This window comes from Apium graveolens, chromosome 1 (assembly GCF_009905375.1).
Source record: "Apium graveolens cultivar Ventura chromosome 1, ASM990537v1, whole genome shotgun sequence".
Classification (NCBI taxonomy): Eukaryota; Viridiplantae; Streptophyta; class Magnoliopsida; order Apiales; family Apiaceae; genus Apium; species Apium graveolens.
In genome coordinates, this window is record NC_133647.1 from 12,469,177 (window position 1) to 12,480,401 (window position 11,225).

An 11,225-nucleotide genomic window follows, 5' to 3' on the forward strand; every position below is an offset into this window, starting at 1 on the left:
GCAACTATATTCAAAGCATGTGAAGTCAACTTCAGTGAAGAAGAATTGATTATCAAGCAAGAAATTGTTGATGAGGATAAAGAAAAGAAAACTGAAGAATCGGTTCATTCTTCTAATACTAAAGAGAAGCTTATGAACAAACAAAGTCCCAAGACTCCTGTTAAAAAACTAAAACTGGAGATGCAAGAAAGAAAAAGAAAAATAGAAATGGAAAAATAGGGATAAACAAAAACAACAATTTTGCTTATGTTACAGATGCTTCAAGAAAGAAATGTGAAAAATGTGGCTTGGTGAATCACCTAACTCACCTTTGTAAAAAGGCAGATAGCAAGGCAACTGAAGGAGCTTGCAAATACAATAAAGCAAATGCAAATGATCCCTACTCATTCTGTGACAAGTTTGACTGCATCCCTTGCAATTTGAAAGTGATGAAGAGCTGCTACAATCTGAGTGTAGACCATAAAGAAATAAGAATTGGATCTACAACAGAAAGGGAAAAAGTTCAACAGTCAATGAACTCTATTTTTTGTGAAACTACTCACTCTACTTCTGCTAAATCAGTTAACAAGAAGAACTTACCCAACACTGCTTAGGTTGCTAAACACACTTAGAACTCATTATGCGCAGGGCAAAATGAAGAAAGTCATCTGGATCATAGACAGTGGATGTTCCAGGCATATGACAGGTGATAAAGCCCTGCTATCACAGGTTGAGGAGAAAGATGGCCCTTTGGTGACCTTTGAAAACAACAGCAAAGGATTCACAATGGGATATGGCAAGATTGTTTCTGAAAATATTGTCATTGATGATCTAGCACTAGTAGCTGGTCTTGAAGTGAATCTTCTCAGTGTTTGCCAATTTGCAGACAAAGGCTTTGATGTTTTATTCAACAATGAAGAATGCACTTTTATCAGCAAGAAAACTGGTGAAGTTGCTTTAAAAGGAGAAAGGAAAGGAAGCTTGTTTGTTGCAGATTTTGACTCAACAAATAAGAATGGTACATGTTACTTCTACACCAAGGCATCAGAAGAACAAAGCAAGCTCTGGCATAAAAAGCCGTCTCACTTGAATTTCAAGGCAATTAACACCTCGGTCTAAAAGGAGTTGGTAAGAGACATGCCTAAACTGGAGTTTTCTCAAGTTGAAGTTTGTGAAGCTTGTCAGAGAGGAAGAATGAAGAGATCAAGTCACAAGTCAAAAATTGTGAACTCTATAAGTACTCTTTTACAGCTAATTCATATGGACTTGTTTGGGTCAGCAAATGTCTTATCAATTTCAAGGAACAAATATGCACTTGTGATAGTGAATGATTTCTCAAGATACACTTGGGTAGAGTTTATGCACTCTGAAGATGAAACTCTACATATCATAATTGAGCACATCAAGAAGATAGAAAAACAGGCTGAAGATTACAATTGTGTGAAAATATTGAGAAGTGACAATGGAATTCTCAGTTGTTAGAACACCTCAATCATTTCTAAAAGAAAGCCTACTGTAAAGCATCTTCATGTGTCTAGAAGCAAGTGTTACATTTTGAAAGACAACCCTGAATATGTGGGAAAATTTGACACAAAGGTTTTTGAAATAATTTTTCTGGGATATTCACTGGAAAGAGCAGCCTACAAAGTTTATGTGATTATTCAAAAAAAAGATTATGGAGAGCACATATATGACTTTCAATGATGGCAAGCATCCATGCTTGGAATGCCTTGATGATAATGGAGCTGAAGCTCTTGCATTTGAGAACCTCAACATTGATAGTGATTCTGATGAGAAGATTTCAATCCAATTCAAAAGAATTACATTTGATGTCTATAAAGAGGATCTTCAGATATTTAAAGGGAACTCCAAACTTGGGATTATGGTATCCTAAGGGAACTGGTTTTGAAGTTGTTGGTTACACAAATGCAGATTTTTCTGGATGAGGGTAAATAGAAAGAGTACCAGTGGAAGCTGTAAATTTCTTGGACAAAGACTTGTATCCTGGTATAGCAAGAAATAACAATCTGTATCAACTTCTATAGGTGTAGCTGAATACATAGCTGCAGGAAGTTGCTGTGCTCAAGTGCTTTGGATTAGAAATCAGCTAATGGACTATGGCCTAGTGTTACACAAAATTCCTATTATGTGTGACAATACTAGTGCTATATCTATAGTGGCTAATCCAGTTAATCATTCCAGGATAAAGCACAATGATGTAATGTATCATTTTAGTAGAGAACATGCTACAAATGGTACCATTGAGCTCATTTTTATACCAATAGAAAAATAATTAGCTGACATTTTTACTAAACCTTTGGATGAAGCAACTTTCATTAGACTTGTAGGTGAAATTAAAATGCTTAATTCTTCATCCTAAGGCAAGAACTCAACTAATGTTTTGCAGCAGCTTAATCTCCAGTAAATCAAAATCAATTTGATTTAATTGGAAATTAACTGAAATATGAATTATAAATATTTCAGAAATCTCTGCATATTTGTTTTTCAAATTCAAATTCAACTTGGAATTTTTCAAATTCTAAGTAAACTGCTCAGTTGTTAATTTACATTCTTGATATATAAAATTAAGACAAAGCAGAATTACAAAAACCAAAAGTATATATAGGGAACTGAGTTCTCGATAAGTCAAAATTGACTTCTCGACAAGTCATGTTAGGACTTCTCGAGTGAGTCCTCGATAAGTCAATTTAATGACTTTTCGAGTGACTTCTCGATAGGCTTAAAAATGACTTATCGATAAGTCCTTGTGGAGTTCTCTAGTAGTGTTTATTCACAGAGTTCTCTACAAATACAACTCTTGACTTATCAATAACTCAGAACTGAGATAATTTACATTAATAAATTATTTTGGTAAAATACTCTTGGAAAATTTATTCTAATTTTATTTTGAATTTATTCAAATAAAAGTTGGAATTAATTTAGTCCACTTTTTGGACAAACTGGGTATCTATTTGACATCTAGATAAGTCAATTTTGAGTTCTCTAACAGAGTAATTTAAAATGACTTCTCGATATGTATTTCAACTCTTAAAAATGACTTCTCGACAAGCAAACTCCAAACATCTATTTTTGAGTTCTCGACAAGTCATTTACTTTTACTATAAATACCCAGACTTCTCGATACATACACTTACTTACAACTTTCGAGATCTAAAGGGACCTAGCTTTCAATCCAAAACTGATTTCTCTCTCATTTTTCCTTCTTTCTCACAAATCTCTTTTACCCATTAAACTTCATACTCATATCAATGGCATCCAACAATCTTGTACCCTTTCTCCCCAAAGAAACCAACTTTCCTGCATTTGTAGATGCAAATCAAGCACCTGAAGTCTTTCAATGCTTTGTTAAGTTCCTTTCTAAGACCTACTTTCTAGGTGCTCTAACTTCTAATCATGTGTTGTACTTAGATGTGCTAGGTGATTTCTGGAATACAGCAACAACCAGGACAGTTGTGCATGATAATCAAGCTGCAGTAATAGTGATAAACTGCACAATTAAGGGGCAACAAGTGGAGATTCTTGAGGATGATGTCAACAAGGCTTTGGGCATTCCCACTAACAATCTGGTGGAGGCTCCAACTCAGGATGAGCTGCATGAGTTCATGGACTTCATAAACTATTCCGAGAGGATTAAACTGGCCAGTTTGAATAAGAAGTATCTGAGGAGGGAATGGTCATTCCTATTTGACTCTGTGATAAGGGCATTTACTTGCAGAAAGTCAGGATTTGACAACATATCCAGTGTTTTCCAGAAACTAGTCTACTCGATGGCTCACAATAAACAGATAAATGTAGGACACTATGTTAGGTCACACAACACTATAGAAGGGGGTTGAATATAGTGTTTATACAATTAAATCGATTTCAACATAAGTATGTAACAAAGATCAAGTATATTCAAATAAACTTTGTTACAATATAATTGTTTTTCTCTCTCAGTGATGAAGAATATCACTAAGAGCTCCTAGGTTACAATGTATAATTTTCTCGATCATGATAACACATATAGTGTAAACCCTAGGCTGTGTTTATATAGTACACAGTTACAAGATATCTTCTAACTGATATAGAATATAATTCTATCTCCTAAAATATATCAATTAGATATCTTCTACAAGTCTTCTAAGTCCTCTAACTCTTCATGAATATCTTTTTTTGTTTTAGTCCAGATCTTCTCCTGTAAATCAGCCGCATTCCTTATCTGAAGTCTTCCCGCACTTAAGTCCTGATATATATCTTCTGACGCCTTAAGTTCTGACTTCAGTAAGTTCTGATTTCCAGTAAGTCCTGAAAAGTCCTGTTGTTAAGTTCTGAAAACTAAACACAAATCAGATTAGACATGACATCTCAAATATATCTAATAATCTCCCCCAACTTGTAAATTATAAAAAATATACAAGTTAATGGATTTGATGATGTCAATGAGAGTTTAAATAGACAACTAACTACAACTTACAGTCCTTGTAACTTTTACCAATCTCACTGAGTCAATCTGAATCCAAAGTGATTCTTGACAAAGTTTGATATCAGGTTTTCTTCTTTATTCCTCAAGACTTGAGCTAGTGTAGCTTTGACTTGCTTCAATTCTTCACCCTGACTTCCAATCTGGTAGATTGCAGTCCTAAGTGCTGAGATTTAATTTCTTTCCAAACCATCACCAAGTCTGATCACCCTTGGATGAGAAGAGTCTTCATTATAGCACAAATATTTCTCTTTCAGAATCACTTCATGTTTAGCAGAATCCTTCTTCATTGGAATATCAATTCCATCATCTTCAACCATGTTTGGAATGAATTCTGTAACCCTTGAACCAAAAATTCTTGCTTTATCCCTCATGGTCTTCATAATGAAATTTGACCATCTCCTGGTAATCTCAGACTTTATCTCTAACAGATAATGATAGAATTGAAGTTCTTTCAGAGATTTGTTCAGCACATCTGATTCTGACATTTGATATGTTCTTCCATCTTCAAAAATTAGAATCAGATTTTCTTTGAAATTATGCTTATTATGAGCATCCAGTACCACTTGAACAGATATAACCTTATCAAGGTGTTTCTGTGTAACATCTTCAAGAGATTTTTTAGTTAATAAGAATAGATCTCTTGTAAGTACTTCAACTCCTGTCTTGATCTTGGCTTCATCAGAACCTAGTCCAGCTCTGTCTCTTGCTTCTCTGGATTTCAATCCAACAGTCATGAAATCAGATAACAACTGGCTTTTCTTAGGATCTAATAGATTAACATTCTTCCATATGAGTTTTCTCTTATCAGTAAATGTCAATTTATTCAAATCAACTTGAGCTTTGTCAGAGGTTGATGTCTTGATGACTTGATCAGTATTTGTTGTTTCTTCTGTAGCTTACTGTTCTTTATTCTGAACAACTTGAGTTGTGTCAGAGGTTGTCTTGGATTCTTCAGTTATCTTCCTTCTTTTCAGAGTTTGAACAGTTTCATCTACTGCAGCAGCATCATCAAATACTTGAACCAGTTTGCATACAAGTTTCATCAGGATTTGAGGAATCTTCATCTCCTGTGGCTTTGTTGGTTCATCAATTTTTCCTTTCCCTTTATCTTTGGGATCAATCTGTGATCTTGTCTTGGGCTTTGAAGCCTCATAATTTGAATTTTCCTTGATCACAATGCCTTTTACCTTAGGCCTTGGAGGTTTCTTTGCATCAGAAGCTTTATTAGATTTTGATTATCAGAACTTGCTATCAGATTTTGAGTTTGAGCAGCTTCAGAACTTGTCTTCTTCTGTGTAGAAGATTTTCTAGCATCAGAAATTAGTTTCCTTGAAGAAACTTTGCTGCTTTGCCCTTGACCTTGACATTGACCCTTGCTAGGGTTTCTATGGTCATCTTCTTTGTCATCCTTTTTCTTCAGTACTTGAGTATTAGAGCATTTGGACTTAACTACCTTCTCCCCCTTTTGGCATCATCTGGTAGTAGGAGAGAGAGAAGAAGTTCTACTGAAGATTGAATTTCATTTAGTTGAGCTTGTTGAGAGGCTTGATTCTTCAGGACCTTAGTAATTTGGGCCTGTTGCTTTTCTTGAACCTTCTCAATAGCTTCAACTTTCTCATGAATAGGTCTGATAATTCTTGACTTGTCTAATTTGAGAGTCATATCTAGCTTTTCAGCTAATTCCAGAAGTTTATCAACCTTGGCATGAGTTGTGGAGTGCAGATCTTGAAGGTTCTTAGTACTTAGAGTTATGACTTTGAGTTGATGCTTGAAATCAGAATTTGTCATCAGCTTTTCCAATATGATCTGACAGAACTTTGGAGCTTGGAATGAATTCAGATTCATTCCAATTCTTGGTCCACTCAACTCCTCTGTGAGTTTCTTCCCAAGGAACAGGAGCAGCTTGTTCAACAAACTTTTCAATCAGTGCCTCCTTTCCAAGAATGGGAGCTGGAGTGTTAACTGGAGCTGACTCTACAGAACTTGCAGAAAACTCATCATCTTCTGACAGTACTAGTGCGTGTGTGGCTGTTGGAGATTCTGGTACAACTTCATCTTTGTCCATATCCAGAACAGGTGTTGTAGGAATATCAACATGTAATGGAGAAAGAGGTGGAGTTGTCACTTGTACTGTTGGAGCTTCCACATACAACACAGTTGGAATTATCATCCTTTGAAGGTCAATTTCAGGACTTAACCCTGAATCTTCAACTGTAATATTGTCTTGAATAAAAGAGACAGGAGGTGTGATCACTGTATCATGAACAGTGTCTTCAACCTGAGTTGGAGGTGGAAAAGATTCAATTACTATTGGCTTTGAGATCAGAGATTCTTGATCCCCTTTCTCAGCTTCATTAGTATCCTCAGATGGAGGTTGTGCCAAATGCCTTCCTGCTCTCTGTTTCTTTGATCTCTTGGATAATGAAGGAGTTGCTTGAGTAGCATCAGAACTTAAAGTTCTTTTTCTCTTCAAAATATCAGAACTGTCAGCTTCAAATTCTTTCTGAGAAGTTGCCTTGTCAGCTTCAACTGTCACAGGTTCTGATGCATGAACCTGGACTTGTTCATCTTCATCATCAGATTCATCCCAATGAATCATCCTTCATCTCCTTGGTGGAGATTTAGGAACAGATTTTGCTCTTTTAGGCCTAGAGGATGAAGTTCTGACGGTAGGTACTAATAGTTGAGGTTGAGATGATTGAGCTGACTGGAAATATGTTCTGATGGTAGGTTGAGTTGGTTGAGGTTGAGAAGTGGTAGGTTGTTGATTAGTTTTAGGTGCTGATGGAGGTTGGGATGGTTGTATATCAGGATATATAGCAGTATAGGTGTTTGGGTCAGAGTTTACTAAGACCTGTTTGACTGGCTGAGGAATTTGGAGGGGTCTTAGTACAGCCTTCTTATTATCAGTAGATAATAAGTCAGTGAAAGCCCTTTTAGCAAGTTTAAAGGGTTCAATCAACTCACTAGCTAGTTGGGCCTTATCAGAACTACATAAACTGTAAATAAGTTGGCAAAATCTAGCAAAATATATAGTATTTTTGTCCTCTTGCATCCTATCCCCAATAAATCTTAGCACGGCACTAGCATAATCAAAATGAGTTTGATTAATGAGAGCATACCCAATTTGCTGACTCGGGATTGGGATTGCATCAAAGTTAGAGCACTTGTTAGCAAAGGCCTTGGTGATGTAGTCAAAAAAGAAACTCCACTCTCTCCTGATGTGGGGCCTCTTCAATTGTCCCAGCTTGGACAAAGATTTTTCATAACCAAGGTTTGCCATCATCTGTTGAAGAGCTGGTTCCCCAACTTGTGAACTGTAAACACAGTTTTCTTGAAGATGTAAAGCTTGTCAAACAGTTGACATTGTAACCAAGTGTTCATCCTCCCTTATTGTAAATATGATGCTTGGGGATCCATTTGTACCACCATCATTATAAACAGCACTCCTCCAAAACTCCATCACTTGAGTTCCTGAGGGTGCTTTTAGTTGGGTCAAAGCATACCCAATCTCACTTAGAGATAGAAAATCTTGGATGAAGTGAAGTTTTGATGGAGCTTCATCCTTAGAAAGAATAGCCAAGTAGTTATTAGGAACAAACTTGGCTCCATCATAAATCAGATCTTTTGGTGCCATTTCTGTAGAGAAATAAGTGAGAAAATGTGTGTTTGCAAAGTGTTTGATAAAATGCCTGTGAAAAATAGAGCTCCAGAGAATATTAGAAAGAGAGAGAGAGAATAATAGAGATAAGAAAAGAATTATAAAGTAGGTTAGGTAAAAGATTGTAAAATCTTTTAACTCCCATATATATACTCTCTCCACTCAACAGCTCTTTTTGGAAGTAAAACAGACACTTTACACCTGTTAGCCAGTAAATAGTTAAAGTAGTAGTTAGTTGGCACGAGAAATAAGCAGCAATTATTGTACACATGCAGTTGTCAAGGCAAACATGTTTCCAACTAACTAAATGATTAGGACTATTTTTATCTCACTTAAATATATTCTGATAAAACATGACCGTTACTGTAAATATTAAAATTAAGCCAAATAATTAAATAATACCACGTAAGCATCAGAGTTTCCATCAGGATGTGCATCAGAACTTAACTATTATCAGAATTTAACGGTCATTAGAATATGGCTTCTGTACTCAAACAGTGAATGTTTGTTTCTGTGATTCTTCATACAAATACTGACTTATTTCTTCAGAGTTTAATCACCAGAACTTCCATCAGAACTTGTCCTTAGAATTTATGCAAATATTACTTAACTGTTTGTCAAAAAACAACTTAATTACCAAGGTAATTTTTTATCATTCATAGTGAGAGTGTGTGCATTTGCAAATGATCAGATAATGATTAAAGTCTGATAAACTTCAGTATATCTTAGAAATAAGGCATAACTAAGAAAAGTGCTTAAAATATGTCTTTAATTTTGAAATCTACTATAGAATAAATTTATGCAAGAGTCCACCTCAACTGTTTGTGCTCATTTTAAGCATCTTCTGACATTCTTTTTACAGTGGCTTCTGAGTGTAAGTGAGTCACAACTGCTATCAGAATTTATGCTATTATCAGAGTATTTCTCCAGTCTTCAGAGAATGTGAAAAGTCACCAAGAAATATTTATTTGCTTTTCTAATGCATATAACTTAATACCAGCAATGCACTTGGGTCTTCCCTTTCACATATATTACTCCAGATCTCAAAGGAGTACCTGACTTCAATCTTCTTTTCTTTTCTTTTCTTCAGATAAGTGAGGCTTATCCAGCATGTAGTTCATCCTTAAGATTTACTGATATCATAATTTGACAGATAAGAAGCAAGAATCTAGTTTGTGACTTAGTAATAAGATACACAAAGTAAATTTGACTAAGCTCAAAATTAGAATTTGCTTGTGTAATTGATTTCCACATAAACAACTAATTCAAACATGGGATTTCTAGTATGTTAAAGACTACTAAGTCAACATCTAGCACAGTAATCCTCATTGGATTGAATAGTCACAGAACATTCAAGACATTAACAGAGTATATAGAATCACATCAGATAACAATCAGTATTTAATATATTACAGTTTAAGCACAAATTACATGGAGATAAGACAATCTGTAAACACTGATTATAAAGTCTGATGCATGAGAAAAAAAACTAAGCAGACTTTGAGAAAGAACCTGAAACCATTCTAAGTTCATTGTCTAGTCTTGTAAAAGTAGCTTCACACAGTGGTTTGGTGAAGATATCTGCTAGTTGTTGATCAGTTGGAACAAAATGCAATTCCACTGTACCTTCCATCACATGTTCTCTTATGAAATAGTACCTTATGCTGATGTGCTTTGTCATTGAGTGTTGAACTGGATTATCTCTCATAGCAATAGCACTTTGATTATCACAATAAATGGGTATTTTAGAAAATTCTAACCCATAGTCCAGTAGTTGATTCTTCATCCAAAGAATCTGTGCACAATAGCTTTCTACAGCAATAGATTCTGCTTCTACAGTTGATATGGAAATTGATTTCTGTTTCTTGCTAAACCAAGAAACCAATCTGCCTCCAAGAAATTGGCAGCTTCCACAAGTGCTTTTCCTGTCTATTTTGCATCCTGCAAAATCTGCATCGGAGTAACCTATTAGCTTAAAATCTGATTCTCTAGGATACCACAATCCTAGATCAGTTGTACCCTTGAGGTACTTGAAAATTCTTTTTACAGCTATTAGATGAGGTTCTCTTGGATCAGCCTGAAATCTTGCACAAAGACAGGTAGCATACATAATATCAGGTCTACTTGTAGTTAAATAGAGTAAAGAGCCAATCATACCTCTATAGTTAGTAATATCTATTGGTGCTCCAGTATCTTTATCTAACTTGGTTGCAGTGGCCATGGGAGTGGATGCAGTTGAACAGTCTTGCATTCCAAATTTCTTGAGTAAATTTCTGGTGTACTTAGATTTATTTATGAAAGTACCTTCTTCATTTTGCTTGACTTGAAGTCCCAGAAAATAGCTAAGTTCTCCCATCATACTCATTTAATATCTTGACTGCATTAGTTTTGCAAACCTTTCACAGAGTTTGGCATTTGTAGAACCAAAGATGATATCATCAACATATATTTGTACCAATAGTAAGTCCTTTTCATGGTTGAGGTATGACAGTGTTTTATCAATTGTACCTCTGTTAAATCCACTTTCTAGAAGGAATTGAGCTAAAGTTTCATACCATGCTCTTGGAGCTTGCTTAAGGCCATAAAGTGTTTTATCAAGTCTGTAGACATGATTAAGAAATTTTGGATCTACAAATCCTGGAGGTTGTTCAACATATACCTCTTATTCTAATTCTCCATTGAGAAAATCACTTTTCATATCCATTTGAAAGACTTTAAACTTCTTATGAGCAGCATAAGCCAAAAAGATTCTTATGGCTTCCAATCTAGCAACTGGTGCAAATATTTCATCATAATCAATACCCTCATGTTGAGAGTAACCTTTAGCAACCAGCCTTACTTTGTGTTTTGTAATTATGCAATCACTGTCAGTTTTGTTTCTGAACACCCATTTTGTGCCAACAATGGATCTGTTCTTTGGTCTTAGCAGTAGGGTCCAGACTTTATTTCTTTCAAATTCATTTAACTCTTCCTGCATTGCTTGCACCCAATCAGCATCTTGAAGAGCTTCTTCCATTTTCTTTGGTTCAGTCTGAGATAGAAAGGAATGATAGAGACATTCATTTGATGTTGCAGTTCTAGTTCTGACACCTTCTTTAG